Source organism: Juglans regia, chromosome 2 (genome assembly GCF_001411555.2).
Source record: "Juglans regia cultivar Chandler chromosome 2, Walnut 2.0, whole genome shotgun sequence".
In the NCBI taxonomy this organism is placed as follows: domain Eukaryota; kingdom Viridiplantae; phylum Streptophyta; class Magnoliopsida; order Fagales; family Juglandaceae; genus Juglans; species Juglans regia.
Genome location: NC_049902.1, coordinates 6,913,389 through 6,929,608, shown reverse-complemented (window position 1 = coordinate 6,929,608; position 16,220 = coordinate 6,913,389). Strand labels below are relative to the sequence as shown.

General features: G+C 32.4%; 1 non-coding gene across 1 annotated transcript; it reads left to right on the top strand.

Moving 5' to 3' along the window:
• Positions 1-13,896: 13,896 nt before the first annotated feature.
• LOC118347838 lies at positions 13,897-13,982 on the top strand. Its single transcript, XR_004800984.1, has one exon. It is a non-coding gene; the product is annotated as a small nucleolar RNA R44/J54/Z268 family (small nucleolar RNA).
• The last annotated feature ends 2,238 nt before the right edge of the window (positions 13,983-16,220 follow it).

Sequence of the window (16,220 nt, the reverse complement as noted above, 5' to 3'; positions counted from 1 at the left end):
TATACAAGTGATGTGCAGTAATTTTTAAAAAATAAGATGTACTATTAAGAAATTAATTTTTTTTCTTATAAGTCATATATTTATCTTATTTTTTTAAAATGATTATGCGATACTTATGTATTCATAATTATAAATATATTTTCTCATATATATTATTAGACGAGTGAGATACACATTCCATTCGCACATGGGTGATCATGTGTTTGGTGATGTATTTTTTTTCTATTTTTTGACAAATGTTAGGTGATGTATAATAAACAGGCTGTGTTGCATTGGAAGGATAAGAAAACAGCTCAATCTCATTTATTGCGAATTGTTTTTTTCAGAAGGAAAGCAAGTGGAATTTGCAGGTACGGAATTCATATGGGATAGTTGCACTTTTCCGTCAAAGCATTTCCGCAACTCGATCGATGAGAAGACAATACACGCGTCAAGTGGAATTATTTTATAATATTTAAGACTAAAATACACGTTATTTATAAATAGCTTTTAATACTTTTAGTTTGAGTTTATTTCTTTTCACATTATAAAAGTTATTTAAAGCATAAAATATTTATGAGAGACTTCGATCCAAAAGTGGATAAACAGCAAAAAAAAAAATTATGTAAACTTCGTCTCATTTGTTTTTACAATGAGATGAATTAAGATTAAAGTTAAAAATTAAATAAAATATTATTAAAATATATATTTTTTAAATTATTTTTATTTTAAGATTTAGAAAAATTAAAGTGTTTATTTTATTTTATATAAAAATTTAAAAAAATTATAATGATTATATGAAATGAAATAAATTAAGTTGAGTTGACAGTAATTGTAAAAACAAACGTATCTGTTTTACGCAAATATGAAATAAAATGTTTTATAGAGTAGTGGTGATAGAGTAAGTTAGTAACAATTCGTCTATAATTCATTCACAACTTCTTAATAAAATATTATTTTTCAACAAGTTAATTATGTCATCAAGATAAATTCTTAAAATTATTATTTTATTTAATAATTTTGTTAAAATGGTCGTATTTAATGAAAAAGTAAGTTATTAGAGCCCTTCTTTAAATACAAAAGTTCTAGAATAAACTTACATCATGCTTTTATTCATAGGATCATGCCACTTAAATAATACATAGAGCTTCCCTACAAAATTATTACATAACAAAAGGATAAACATAACATGAAAAGATAAATATGATACTTATTATAACAACTTGTACTCAAGAGATAAAGATTGACTTAAGCTACTGAGGATATAATCCTCTTATTAACAAACTACTTTTCTTCCATTAGACTATAGGACACTTGGTCAAGTTGATGAGTACTGCTAACAACTCCATGCAACCAGGTGATGATGGATGAACTGTTTGGAACAGTAGAGTCGGCAATGTTGGGCTCACATATATATTGTAGAGAAGAACACCATTTGGAACGGCAGCTAATTTCAATTGTCACACGCCCAAGAAGAAACCAAGAAGGAGAGAGAGAGAGAGAGAGAATTAAAAAGAAGTATTCAATTTGTATTTTTATTCTTCTCCGTAATTGTACATATTGAAGCTGATTTATAGAATTGTTTCTAGTTGTATCTAATGGGCCCAAGGCTTATTACTCTAACAGATTCATTAACCTAGACCAATAGCTATGGCCCACTACACTTCACTACAGCCAACTTCTTGTAACCCAGCCCATTGCGCAGGACACCTTTACCTTCAGACTTTCTTCCCATTGTAGAACCCTAACCATGATAATACCTCTCCTTTCAAAACACCTTGCCCACAAGGTGTGAGAAGATTGTCGCCAACGAGTTAAACTCCTCCTAGGTGGCATCCTCCGCTACCTGTCCTTACCATCGGACCAAAAGGTCAACAACTGATCTGTTATGGTGATTGCATAACCTTCTGTCGAGGATCTTAGCGGGTTCTGGCTTGAGGACACCAAATGAATCCACAGGAAGTAACTGAGGTAGAACCACCACTAACGAACCCAGCTTTCGTTTCAACTGAGACATATGAAACACAGGATGAATATGAGATGAAGCTAGAAGTTCCAATCGGTAAGCTACAACTCCAATCTTCTGAAGCACTCGAAAAGGACCATAGAATCGTGGAGCAAGTTTCAGAGACCTTTGTTGGGCTACTGAGGATTGTTTATATGGTTGCAACCGAAGGTAAACAATATCCCCTACTGAAAAGCTTTGTTCCTTCCTTTTAAGATCTAAAAATTTCTTCATACGAATCTGGGCTTTATGCAGGTTATCCTTCAACAAGCGCAGCATCTGATCCCTATTCAACAACTGTTGATCTACTTCAGTAACACGAGTTGTACCTGGCATATAAGACAAGAGCATCCATTGAGATATCTGTCCAAGGCAATTCAGGGATCGGCAAGGGTTGCAACAACCCATTAGATACAGACTGCTCCACCTTGATCCTCTAGCAAATATCACAACCCTTCACAAACTCCTTAACAGCAGACTTGAGCCCAAGCCAAAACAAATTTCTTCTCACCCTATACAATGTCTTATCAACACCAGAATGTCCCCCTTTTGAGTAACTCCTGTAATTGAGTATCCCTAGAATAACTCTGTTTAAGCTCTACCAATCAGCTCACAGTAGGGAGTGAAGTGAGGAACAATGAACTCAACTCCTCACACTGCCTTGAGAGTGCATCTGTCACTCGATTATCCACACCTCTCTTATACTCAACAATAAAATCATAGCCTAAAAGTTTAGTGATCCACCTTTGTTGCATAGGGGTGCCCACCCTTTTGCTCCAATAGATACTTTAGACTTTGATGATTAGTCTTAATAACAAAAGATTGTCCAAGCAAATAGACACTAGGGCTAGCAATTCCTTCTCATATGTCGATAAAGTTAGAGCTCTACCCTTCAAGGCTTGGCTGAACAATGCCACATGTCTTGATTCCTACATCAAAACAGCTCTAGTCCCTATACCTGAAACGTCACATTCAATCACAAAACTTTTAGTAAAATCAGGTAAGGCCAAAACAGGTGGTTTAGACGCTGCCATCTTCAACTTTTCAAATGCCTCTTGAGCTTCCACTGACCACACAAAGTTGTTCTTCTTAAGTAAAGCAGTAATGGGAGCAGCAATATTCTCATACCCCTTAATAAACTTTCTATAATAGCCAGTTAGTCCAAGTAGGAATTGGCCAATCACTCATAGCCTTCAGTTTAGCAGGATCTGCCCTCACCCCATGCATAGACACCAACTGTCCCAAATAATCCACCTCAGCACAAACAAATCTACATTTACTCAACTTGGCAAACGACTGATTTTTCCTCAAAATATCTAGTGTCATATGCAAATGCTCTACATGCTCAGTTTCATTTTTACTATACACTAGAATATTATCGAAGAATACTAAAATAAATCTTCTCAATAGGGCTTAAAAATATAATTTATCAATGACTGGAATGTAGAGGGTGCATTAGTCAAGCTAAAAGATATGACTAAAAATTTGTAATGACCCTCATGGGTCCTAAAAGCAGTTTTAGGAATGTCTTCATCTTTCACACGAATTTAGTGGTAACCAGATCATAAATCCAGCTTAGAATAAATCTTTGAGCCACACAATTCATCAAGTAACTCCTCCACAATAGGAATAGGGAACTTATCTTTTATTGTCTCATTGTTCAAAACCCGATAATCAATACACATCCTCCAACTTCCATTAGCCTTCCTCACAAGTAAAACTAGAGAAAATAGGGACTCTAACTTGGGCGTATTACCTCATTTTGCAACAACTCCTCGACAATCTTTTCGATCTCCTCTTTCTGAAAATAAGGGTAACGATAAGGCCTAACTGAATAGAATAATCATGAGATCTATTAGGAGGCAAGCTATTAGGTTCTACAAAAACACCCTCATAAGCAGATAAAAGTTTCTGAATAGCCCGAGAAGGCTCTGCCTTTTCTTATTGCCCCTCCATTAACTGTAAAACTACACCCTTCTTCTCCAAATCACTCAATTTAAAACTGGAAGATTCTTCCAGTAGCCTAGACTGTTTTAATCCCTTCAAAACAATGTCATTACCTGTATACAACAATTGCATTGCAAGTTCTTCAAAATTTCACAATATGTTGCCTAGTGTTTGCAACCATTGTATACCCAAAACAATATCACAACCTACCAAAACTAATACAAATGCATCCATAGTAAAGGTCGTCCCCTATATTAACATGGACACTGTAGTACAACTCCATTCACTTATAATTTGCTCTCCATTAGCTAATTTCACCCTCACTTTATCATTCACATTCAGCCTCAACTATGCCTTAGCAGCCATTGTTGGATCTACAAAATTATGGGTACTGCCACTATTAATCATAATTACCATCCATCGCATGCCAATCCTGCCTTTAACTCTCATTGTCTTGGGACCTATTGCACCAGTAATAGCATTCAATGATATCTCAGGTTTCATCATCCCCTCTAAGAGACACAAAGAATCATCCACTCATTTCCCTTCATTGTTGAACACTTCAAGAAATTCATCTACAATTTCTTCAATCAAGAACAACTTAGGACTTTTACACTTATGGCCAGGAACCCATTTGAATTCACAATAGTAACATAACAATTTTTCCCTTTTATCTTTCATCTGAGATTGAGAAATCTTTTGAACTGGTAAATTGAAATTCTTGCTACTATCAACACCAATAGCTATGGCCCACTAGACTTCACTACAGCCCACATCTTGCAACTCAGCCCATTGCACTAGACTCCTTTACCTTCAGACTTTCATCCCATCGTAGAACCCTAGCCGTGACATTAATTTATGTCACTTTGGAGCGATTAATAGTAAAAATGAAGACACTAAAGGAGTTAGATGTTAAACTTGATAGTTTCAACTATAAAGGTGACAATATGCAAGACAAGCCAATCATGAATGCTCAAGAATTGTTTATGTCAAAGGTAAGCAACAAAGTTTTCTTGTGTACTATGATGATTTATTTGAAATGGTTTTGAGATTCTAATGCAATTGGTAATGCCCTTCTTCTTTGAAATTGTTAGTGATAAACCCCAATATTATACTCCACTTGATGATGATAACTTATTTTCATTAGTGACACAAGATCTTGGCCCTAAGATGTTCATGATGATCAAAGATGATATTGATGTTTGCCAACTGAAATTTATAGGCGAAATGACTGTTTTGTTCCTAATTTCAAAGAATTTTAAAAGTTAAGGGAGTTGAAGGGGAATTTCAAAAGTCACTTCCATTTGAAGACACAAGTACGTTGGTATCAAGAGCTCAATTTGAACCTTTCAAGATAATCACAAAAAAATGTGTTGAGCAAGAAAAAGAAAGAGAATAGACTTTGAAAGAAAAGAAAATGGGAGAAAGAGAGTTGGCTTAATTGTTTGGCTTTAGTTTTAGTTAAGAAATTTTGTCAATTTTTTCTCAAGTCAATACAAACTATTGTGGTGAAGGTTGGATTTCAATTTCCTCTTTGCCCTTGAGGACAAGGGTACTTCTTTAATGATGGGAGTTGTTACGGATAATTACTAATAGTCATCCATCAACACGTAGCTGCATAGAATTGTTAGTCGTTTTCATCAACTTGGCCAAGAGTCTTAGAGTCTTATGAAATAGCAATAGTTTGTTAAGAAGATAGTTATATCATCAGTAACTTAAGTTCATCTTTATCTATTGAGTTTAGGTTGTTAATGAGTATCATATTTATCTTTTGCCATGTTTATCCTTTTGTTATGTAATGATCTTTGTAGGGAACATACATGTATTATTAAAGTAGCACAACCCTATGAATAAAGACATGAGTGAAGTTTGTTCCTAAACTTTTGTGTTTGAAGGAGACCTAAGTTACCTCTAATAACCTACTTTTATCATTACAATCACAACAATAAAAAGATCATCATACCGAGAAATATCAATATTATAACTCAACAATAATAAAATTATAATTTTGAAATAAAATCTAAATGGGTCAAAATGAGTTGATTTTGAGTTGAGCAGGTTGACCCATTTTTAAATCATATCTTAACGGGTCAACCAGTTTTTATCCAAACTCATTAACATTAAACTCAAACTCGCTAATTTCGTGACGTGACGTGATCGTGTTGGGTTCATGGGTCATGTCACATATTGACACCCCTACCAATCATCTGAGCTCATAACAATATGCCTTCCACTTGAAGTGTGTTGCAAGCTTCTGAATTTTGTTTCGTACCGGCCGGTACAGTCGAAGTATGCCGGGCCGGCCAGGTAGCTGGTATAGAGAAGACATTTGTTTCGTACTGGTACAAATTTCGGCCATACCGGTGTGTTTTAGCCGATACCAGTCGATATATCAAATTTCGGCCGATACATAATTTCAGTTACTTGTTTTTGTTTCTTCTTCCGTCTTCTTCTACTTTTGGCCTTAACACTTCATATGGGGTAGAGAGATAGAGAGGGACTGGTCTGCGTGTTGGGTGCAAAGAAGAAAAAAACAAAAAATAGAAAAAAATCGTGGGAGAGAAGGACGGGGAAGAGATAAATATGGAGAGAAGATAAAGAGAGATAGAAGGGATGTATGAGACATAGAGAACATGTAAAAGGTGGAATAGAGAGTTGCAAATATCAAAGAAATCTAGTTTAGGATTTGCTTTTTTCTAAGTGAATTTGCTTCTTTTCTTTTTTTAGATATAAAATATATATTCTATTTATATGAACTACAAAATGAATAGCAATTTTATCTTTTTGTAGTTTATGTGTGTGTATATATATAATTTATTTATGTGTAGACTATTCTGAAATCGTACACGAAACAATATAGGTATTGAAATATTTCGTTCCAATGCCTTGACTGAAACGGTCACCGAAACGGTATTCAAAACCTTAGTGTGTTGTGATCTTTTTATCTCTTTGGATATATTTGTTGTTACTTTTCCAGCTCCAAGATTCTTTTCTGCTAACTTTATCAATTTCTTTTCAACAACTTATTTCTTTTTTATATGTTATTGGTTGAGAATCACATGTGCAATACACATCATTGATTTTTTATGCGAGAAATGTGTCAAATTTAATTGAGTAAATAAAATCTAAAAAACCATAATATGCATATCTATAATAGTCTAACAATAACCCATGCCAAAGTGAAAATTATAGTCTAGTAAGCATAAAAATGAAGATAGAATGGACAAATGCCATAGAATGGAAAAATGCAACAAGATGGAAAAATGCAACAGAACATAAAAATGCAACAGGATAGGAAATGAAGATAAGACGAAAAAAGCAACCGAACTACAAAATAACATAGGTCAAAAAAATGTAACAGGTCGAAAAAACGAAGATATGATAGAAAAATGTGTTAGAATGGAAAATTATAAATGCTAAAAAACCATAATATGAATGTCTATAATAGTCTAACAATAACTCATGCCAATGTAAAAATCAAGGGTGATGCTACACCCACCAAGTGAAGCCATCGAAAGTGCTCACTGAATGTGTAATTATTTTTTTTCAAACATTTTTTAAACTTCTTGAACATTTTTAAAAAGAAAATCACAAATTCATTAAAAATCACTTCCTTAATCATTAACTAAAAAAATGCGTGCAAAAAATTGGTGGACATCCTCAGTAGGAGAAATGTTTTCCAAAAATCATAGTCTAATACGAACAAAAAATGAATATAGGATGAACAAATGCCATAGGACTTAAAAAAGAGATATGGCAGAAAAATGTAATAGGAATCATAGGTTGAAAAAATGTAACAATATGGAAAAATGAAAGATACAATGGAAAAATGCAATAGAACTAAAAAATGCAAACGCTAAAAAATCATCATATGCATGTCTATAATAGTCTAAACAATAATTTTTGCCAATATGAAAACCATAGTCTAGTAAGATGGAAAAATGAAGATAGGACGGAAAATGCAATAGAACAGAAAAAGAAAATGCCATCTATTGTTACAATTTTACGCACATAACCATGCGTGCAGTGTTCATATCAACTACTGAAATGGTAAAACTTTTGAAATTTAAAATTTGAATTAAAAAAGAAAAAATATGATGAAATGGGGCTGCCACTCAATACGTATAATATAGTGTATAAATTTGTACGTACTTATAGCACTTATCTACAGAAAAACACTATAAGATGGATAATGAAAATATGATAAAATAAGATAGGACTAACAAATACAAGATGATGGAAAAATGTAACTGTGACGGAAAAATATATTAGAACAGAAAGTTGTAAATGCTAAAAAACCATAATATACATGTCTATAATAGCCTAACAATAACTCATGCCAAAGTGAAAATCATAGTCTAGTAAGACGAAAAAATGAAGATAGGATAAACAAATGCTATACATCGGAAAAGTGAAAATGGGATGGAAAAAATGCAACATAACTAAAAAATACCATAGGTCGAAAAAGTGTAACAAGACGGGAAAATAAAGATAGGCTGGAGAAAAGCAATAGAATGGAAAAATACAAATGTTAAAAAATTATAATATGCATGTCTATAATAATCTAACAATAATCCAAACTAAAGTGAAAATCATAATCTGGTGAGATGGAAAAATTAATATAGGACGAACAAATTCTATAGGATGGAAAAATGAAGATAGGACAGAAAAAATAAAATAGAATGGAAAAATGTAACATGATAGAAAATGAGGATAGGATGAAAAAATTCAATATAATGGAAAAATACCATAGATCTGAAAAATGCCATAAGACATGAATATGAATATATGGCGAAATGCAATAGAAGGAAAAATATGTCATAGGATTGAAAAATGAAAATAGGACACGAAAATACCACAGAACATAAAAATTCCATAGGATGGAAAAATGCAAAAGAACAGAAAAATACCATAGGATGGAAAAATGAAAAAGAATAGAAAAATACCAATGGTTGAAAAATTGCAACAAGACGGATGAATATAGATAGGACCCTAAATGTTATAGGAAGAAAAAATGCAACATGAAGAAAAGTAAAGATAGGACCAAGAATTCTAATAGGTATGAGAAACAAAGGTAGGTCGGAAAAAGAAGATAGGATGAGAAAATGAAAAGATTATCAAAAGATGAAGGTAGGATTGACAACTGTAATAGGACAAGCAAATGAAGATAGACTGAAAAATACAATAGGACAGAGGCCTCGCCTGATGTACGAGCACTTTGCTTCTCGTGGTGCTCGATCGAAATACAAACAATTTGGCTTTAGCAGCCTTGGTGCGACTACTTTGCCTTTTGAGGTGCTCGCCTTAGGTATGAGCATTTTGCCTCCCAGGCCGGGATGAATATTTCTATATGGATAATCTCACATATCACATCAGCTAAAAGACAAGTGGTAGCCCAATAGACATGAGGTAGTCTTTAATTAATTCACGGGTTCAGGCAATAATTGCTATATTAGCCAAAGAGAGGGGGGCCTAGCTTTTATATGAAAATATATATAATATTCCTATACGGATAATTCGATGCACAAAACCAATTAGACCTCAATATCAATCTATATTATACCCGCAGTCCCATAGATAATGTACTATTATTCGATACACAAAAACAAATAGACAACAATTGGTATTTGTTCAAAAAAAAAAAATAGCAATTGGTATTCTTCGCCCTACCATATTTATTGGAAGTTTGGGACCTATATTTAGATGAATAATTATATTTGAATGCATTTATACCACATACAATCCATATGATATAATTTAATTCGGTAGATAAATTTTAAATTTTGAATTTTATAAATTAAATTATGTCATGTAGATGATATGTGGTGTAAAAGCCTTCAAATAACACTACTCTATTTAGATATGTATTTGTTTCTAATTAAGATTGTGTGCCTTAGGCCACAAGTTAAGACTTTAGCGCACAATGGTTATGCACCATACACAAAGATAATACTATGTACACTTTTAAGGCCTGAAAGTCCTACATACTTCTTTTAATTAGAGTCCACAGTAAAAAATGAGGTGATTCATATGAGTCTCAAATCTGCCTCTTTTTCTTTTTTTTTTTTTTTTTAATTGTGTGCACTAGACAGCCTAGACTTACAGATCATAAGACAGTACCAATCATTTATCTATTAGATATAATGAGGACTTGTAATTAAAGTGTTTTATTTTCACTTTTTACACTCAATCTTTCCTCTAAATATCTCCATGATCCTTATTTAAGAAACATCTTCGTGGATGTTTTCTTAAGTAGTCAAGATTTCGAACCAAATCGCTTAAATCACAATGGGCAATGTTAAATGTATGAGTTTTGTAACATAAATTCATTTTTGCGTACTTTTTATTTACTCCACTGATGTAGTTATCCACGCAACTTTCTCATTTGTGCACCACTTTTATTAAAAAAATAAAACATAAGAAAAGATTAAAAAAAAATCGTGAAAAGCCGTATAGATATATAAGTTTTTTGTTAGTACATTTAGCATTTTCCAAACTCCATATATTTGTTTGATATGTTTTTTTGGTGCATTTCAAAACATTTTACTTATCTCAACATACAAATTGATTCAATTTTATTTTGTTTTCCATTTTCTTTATGCATATAGATATATATATATATATATATATATATATATACACCTATTCCCTGAAAGAAAAGTCATTTTATAGAAATTCAAACATTATATTTATAAAATATAAAAAAGCAAAGGAAAAAAAAAAAAGCAGAAAGTGATATATGATGTGTTGAAGGTGGTGGTGCGGATGCTATAGTAATGCCATTTAGATTATGAAAGCGACAGTGCATGAAGTGATTAGATAGCTAGATTGTTTGTTTTCTCCAGCGGATTCCCCAAAGCCTGGAATCAATTACCAAACCAATACCTGAAAGCAACAATCCATGAAGCACTCCCCATTCTCTAACTATAAATCTTTCCCAAATATTTTCTGCAATTAATATAATTATAGGAGAGATTGGCTGCATAATTAATAATAACATTAGAATCTCGTACTTGGTGGCAGAATGCTCAAAGTGTTCATCTATATTATTTTAGAAAAAATCTACTCATCATCATTTTTTTTATTATCATGTCATCATCTCATGATGTGGTATTAAATGATAAGTTTACAAATGAAACGTAATAAATAATTTCCAATCATTTTAATAACACATCATGAGATGATGAGTAGCATTACTCATTAGCTTAATGATAAATGACTAAAAACAAATAAGACAATGATTTACGTGTGGTTCGGTACTAATGTATATGTTCACGGGTCTTAGATGCAAAATTTACTATAAATAAAGTTTATTACAAGTTCTTTCTTCTCATTAAACTCTCTACAATCACTCTCATGGAGATCTTTAGTAAAAATGGTCTTGGGAGCTCACTCATTCAATTTTTACTCTTCAAGTCTATCCCCTTCTTTGGTGTCTCTCCCCCTCTTCAAGTCCCTCTCTCTCCTCACCTTTAGATCTCATCTTATTTATGTCGAATCAAGTCATTGTATTTGGCAATCCTCTTGCTTTTTCTTCCTTTTCTTGGTGGGATTTCTTACCCTTAACAAATCTTATATATTAGATAGAGTAATTCAATATTGTATTTATCTCTTTTCTATTCTAGTTAAGTAAAACTCAAATAGTAGATAAAATAAAAAACATTTAGTGGTACAAAACACAAAACGCACTGTTAAGATATAAATTAAATAATAAAAATCTACTTATTTCTATCAATTTAAACTTTTGAGACAAGTAATAATTTTATATGGTAGTAGAACTTGGCTTGATAATCTTTTTACAAATGTGATTATGAACAAAATACATTAACAAATTTCAATGCTTTGGATTTGATTCATTTATAAAATAAAGATTAGCTATGAATTTGGCCTTTACATGGTGGAAGTAGCTAGCTAGGCTGATCTCACAACCTAATCGCTTAAATTTAGGCAACGTTTGGAAAAATAATTGTTCTCAAATATTCTCAAACCATTTCACTATTATTTTATTACTATTCTCATACTATTTTATTACTATTCAAAAACAGAAAAAGCTACTTTACCTCCCCATTTGACAGCTGGTCAAAAACAAATTTTGCAAGACAAACATTAATCCATCACATAAGAAAGAAAATTATCCAAAGAAAAAATAGAAAGCTAAAAAGAGGGGAGGGGTTTAACAAACATGAAATTCCCTTTTGGGTTAAGATCAGTAATTAGTAATCAGTAATTACTCGATACATGTGAAATATTAGAGTGTAGAGAAATGACTTCAATAACCAGTAATTATTTGATACATGTAAATATTTTAGGATTGTGCTGTAGCCTATATCCCTTGATGTTTATAGTTGTTTATACATAACAATATTGAGTGGTCTGGAAAGAGAGATCAAGAGTAGGTTGAACCAATAATCACTATTTTCTTTCTTTTGTTACCTCAACAATCTCTACGTTAGTCTTTATGGATTAGAAAAATTCTATTTACAAGCTCGTATAAAGAACATACTCTTCACAACGTTTAGTTGGGATAATTTGTTTTATAAGAAAAGTTTAGAATTAGGTTTCTTGTAAATCAAAACTTGCCACGTAAGCGGTGTGAAATGTGTGTTCACTAAACCAGCTTGTAAATATAAAATTTTTATGAATATCTTTGGGCTCATTATTGTTGCAAACGGATGGTAAGTAAGACCTAGATTATTTGCAATCGTGAATTCTGCAACTGCCGTGTAATCATTTTGAAAAAAATGAATAAAATATAAGATCACATGAAAAAGATTAATTTTTTTATAGTAGACCCCACTCTTTTTCAAAGTGATTACGTACTTTACGGTTATATGTAAAATTACTCTATAATTTGATTTGAAAATTTAAATTTAAATCTTACGAATCAAATTATAGATGTTGTGTGCACATGGTGTAAAGATTTTTAAATAGTTATAAATCTTTTTTTTTTTAGTCATGTAAAAGTGTATAAGTTTGGGCCCTTCGTTAAAAAAGATAAGTCTGGGCCCTAAGTGATCGGACAGGAGTCCAGTTGAACATTCCCATGTGTTGTTATATGAGCCTATCGGATATCGCGTGCGACGATCGAAACGGTAAGCTAGGCCCTTGGCGCGAAGGCCCAACTCTCCATCCGCATGGCACCGTATCAATCTCGATCTCTCACGTAATTCGGGAAGACTATGGGAAAAATATGTAAAATAAATAAGTCCAAGGATATTACTGCAATTTTGTTTTTTCCTCAAATTGACGGTCCTGATTTCGTATTGTCTATCACAGAAGGAAGCGCCTCACTTTGCCCTAATTGTTGTGCCTCTCTTGCTCTATATAAACGCCATAAACCCATACCCTAACCCTAGACCACCCTTTTCCCCCAAAAGACTAATGCTGCCGAGGAAATCCAGTGTTTGATTTCTCAAATCCGTATTTTGATTATATCGTGCTGTTTATTTATCTTGATTTCTTCCCTGGTTTCATTTTAAAGATTGTGGAGTAATATGCCTGTGCCTGTGATGGGTTTAAATATACTCCGAGACTAATCTCTGTGAAATCAATTTAAATCTGAGGCAGAGGCTTCTATATTGTCATTGTTTTACACTTTCTTTGGTTGCCTAAAGGTTTGGTAAAGCAATCAGTGCTTGTTATTTTCCAACATTTTCTCAGCAGCCAATCAGAGTTTGAAGGATAATTGATCGGCTTTGAGCTCAAATATTTATTTATGTTATATATGTTCTTCCAAATTCTCTTTATGATCCGAGATTTGTTTTGTTTTTTGTTCTGATTTTGTACTAATGGCTTGAAATTCTAGGCATCCAAGTAATTTGAGTGTTTATAAACTTGGTTTTTTTCTTGAGTAGATGATGTTAAGCATACATGTTTGCTTGTTTGGAGCGCTTGTTTATGAACTGGATATTACACTTCATTGATGGCATATGTGCCACGCTAGTAATTTGAAAAGTACTTTCGACACTGCAAGTGATGATAAAAAGACAGGGACATCAGCACTACTTTGTAGAATGTTGACTTCGTCGTTTGGGAATCTCTCTGATGCAGTATACAAAGTCACTAATGTGTGTAAAACTTTGAATTCTATTAAGCAGAGTTTTTTGTCGTCAAATTCTGCATCAATTTTTCCCTACGTATTATTGTTAGATTCTATTCTTCTTCTCATTTGTAGAGTCCTTTTGCTTCTAATGTTTAGTTTTAAATTTAAAGATTTTTCGGTGTTTTATATGATTTCCAAATGCAATTCGCAATCAGTCGTTATGTAGTGATTCTGTATTTTTGTTTTCATTTATATGTCAATCTTAGATGCACTAAAAGGGTTGGCAGATAATGATGGTAGAGATAATGACATCAAAATTAGAATGTGATGAGTTTTTATGTTTTGGAATCTCTTTGATGCTCAAAATCATAAGCTTTAACCTGATCTTGTCTCAAGCATTATGCTACTGCCAATGATGCATTAAAAATACATTTATCAGATACAATTATGATGATATCTGATTGTCACTACCTCTGAGGCAAAAAGTACACCAGGTTATGGATAACCGGTTAAATAACCGAATTTGTAATCGGATTTGGTTGGGTAGCCCGGGTTCAATCCAGATTGGACCAAAAAAAAATCCAGTCTGGATGCACACCTGCTTTCTGTCTGTCTCATTTTTAATTAATGCTTCTCTAATTTGAAAATGCCTCCTGGTTTTTTATCCTTGATTATTGAGTGGTTAAATTGTCAGTGTCTCTCTTCTTCAATAAAATAAAGGCAACACAGTTTTCATAAAAGGTTGCTGTATAATTACCAATCACACAGTAATCATTCAAAATATTTTGACATGAAACTGATAATTTTAGGCCAATGCCAACGTCATAGAATACTTATTGGGCTTGAATTGGTGCCTTGGTGGTTCTGTTTCAAGTTGGATTACCTTATCTTAGCTTTTGTGATTTTTGCCTTTTTCTCCATATAGTTTTTATAGGTTGTTTCATTTTTCTTTTTGGAATCCACTTTAGATTATGTTGGATGGTTGACAAAGTGCTTTGTAGCCTTGTGATTGTTACATAAGAACGGAGATTTGAATGGAGCTTTTGTAGAAGCCTGAATGATGAATTGGGCTCCAGAAGCGCCTCATGTGATAAGTTCTACCAATATGTATATGAAGGCTTGAGAAAGCAACTCATTTCTTTGTTTTACTTGTATATCTGGCAATGGTAACTCATTTTTAAATTGCTATGATCTATAATTTGGCACCTTCATTGTTGTTTTATAGGCCTTGAACAGTTTTTAATAGAATTTTCTATTTGTATTGGGTTTTATCTCTGCCTTATGAAACTTCCGATTCTTTGTATGAATATACATTAGCATGGTCCATTACAGTTGCTGACATTGTTACTTGTCTTGTAAACACACCATTTGCCATTAGGTCGGGTTTTCATTTGTGTTTACTTCTTTCATAACTGTGACCAATGATGGGTGAAAAAAATGTGCTTTGAGATCTTTCAGAACTGTGACAAACAGTAGGTGGATGGTGTTGACTGTCGAGCATACCTGCCGCAAAATAACCAAAACCATCGTCGATTACTTTGGTTTAGTTTGGATAATGAGTTGAGTTTATAATATTATATATTAAATATTTCATAAAAGAAAATTAAAATTAAAATTAAAAAAATATAATGTGGAGAGATTGTGTAAATAGTAGAAGGTTATGTAAATTTTTTTTATAAAAAAGTAACACTCATCTTAAATAACGTGTGAAAAACTCTGTTTCTTTTAGGGTCTATATTTTTATAAAAAACTTGTTTATTTAGGGTTTGTAGATCTAAATTTGAACATCAAAGCTAGATGCTCATGTTAGATATGAGCATATTATAGAGATAACATCCAAAATGAAAACCCACCATATAGGTAAGCTGACAAGGTATTGTACTTTGTGCGAGAAGTAAATGAGGAAGGAAGAGAGAGAGAGATAGGCTGGTGAGTCGGGTAACGAGTTCTCGCAACTTTAGGTATTGTTTGTTTTTACAATTTATTTTAACTTATTTCATTTAATTATTATAATTTTTTAAATTTTTGTATAAAATATAATAAATAATTTAATTTTTTTAAATATTAAAACAAAAGTAATATTAAAAAAATATATTTTAATAATATTTTATTCAACTTTTAACTTTAATCTCAATTCATTTAATCTCAAAAAACAAATTAATCATGCACAACATATTACAAAAATGTAGCCTTTGAAGTTCCAATCGAATTAATGCAGCCATTGAAGTTCCAATCAAAAAACAAATT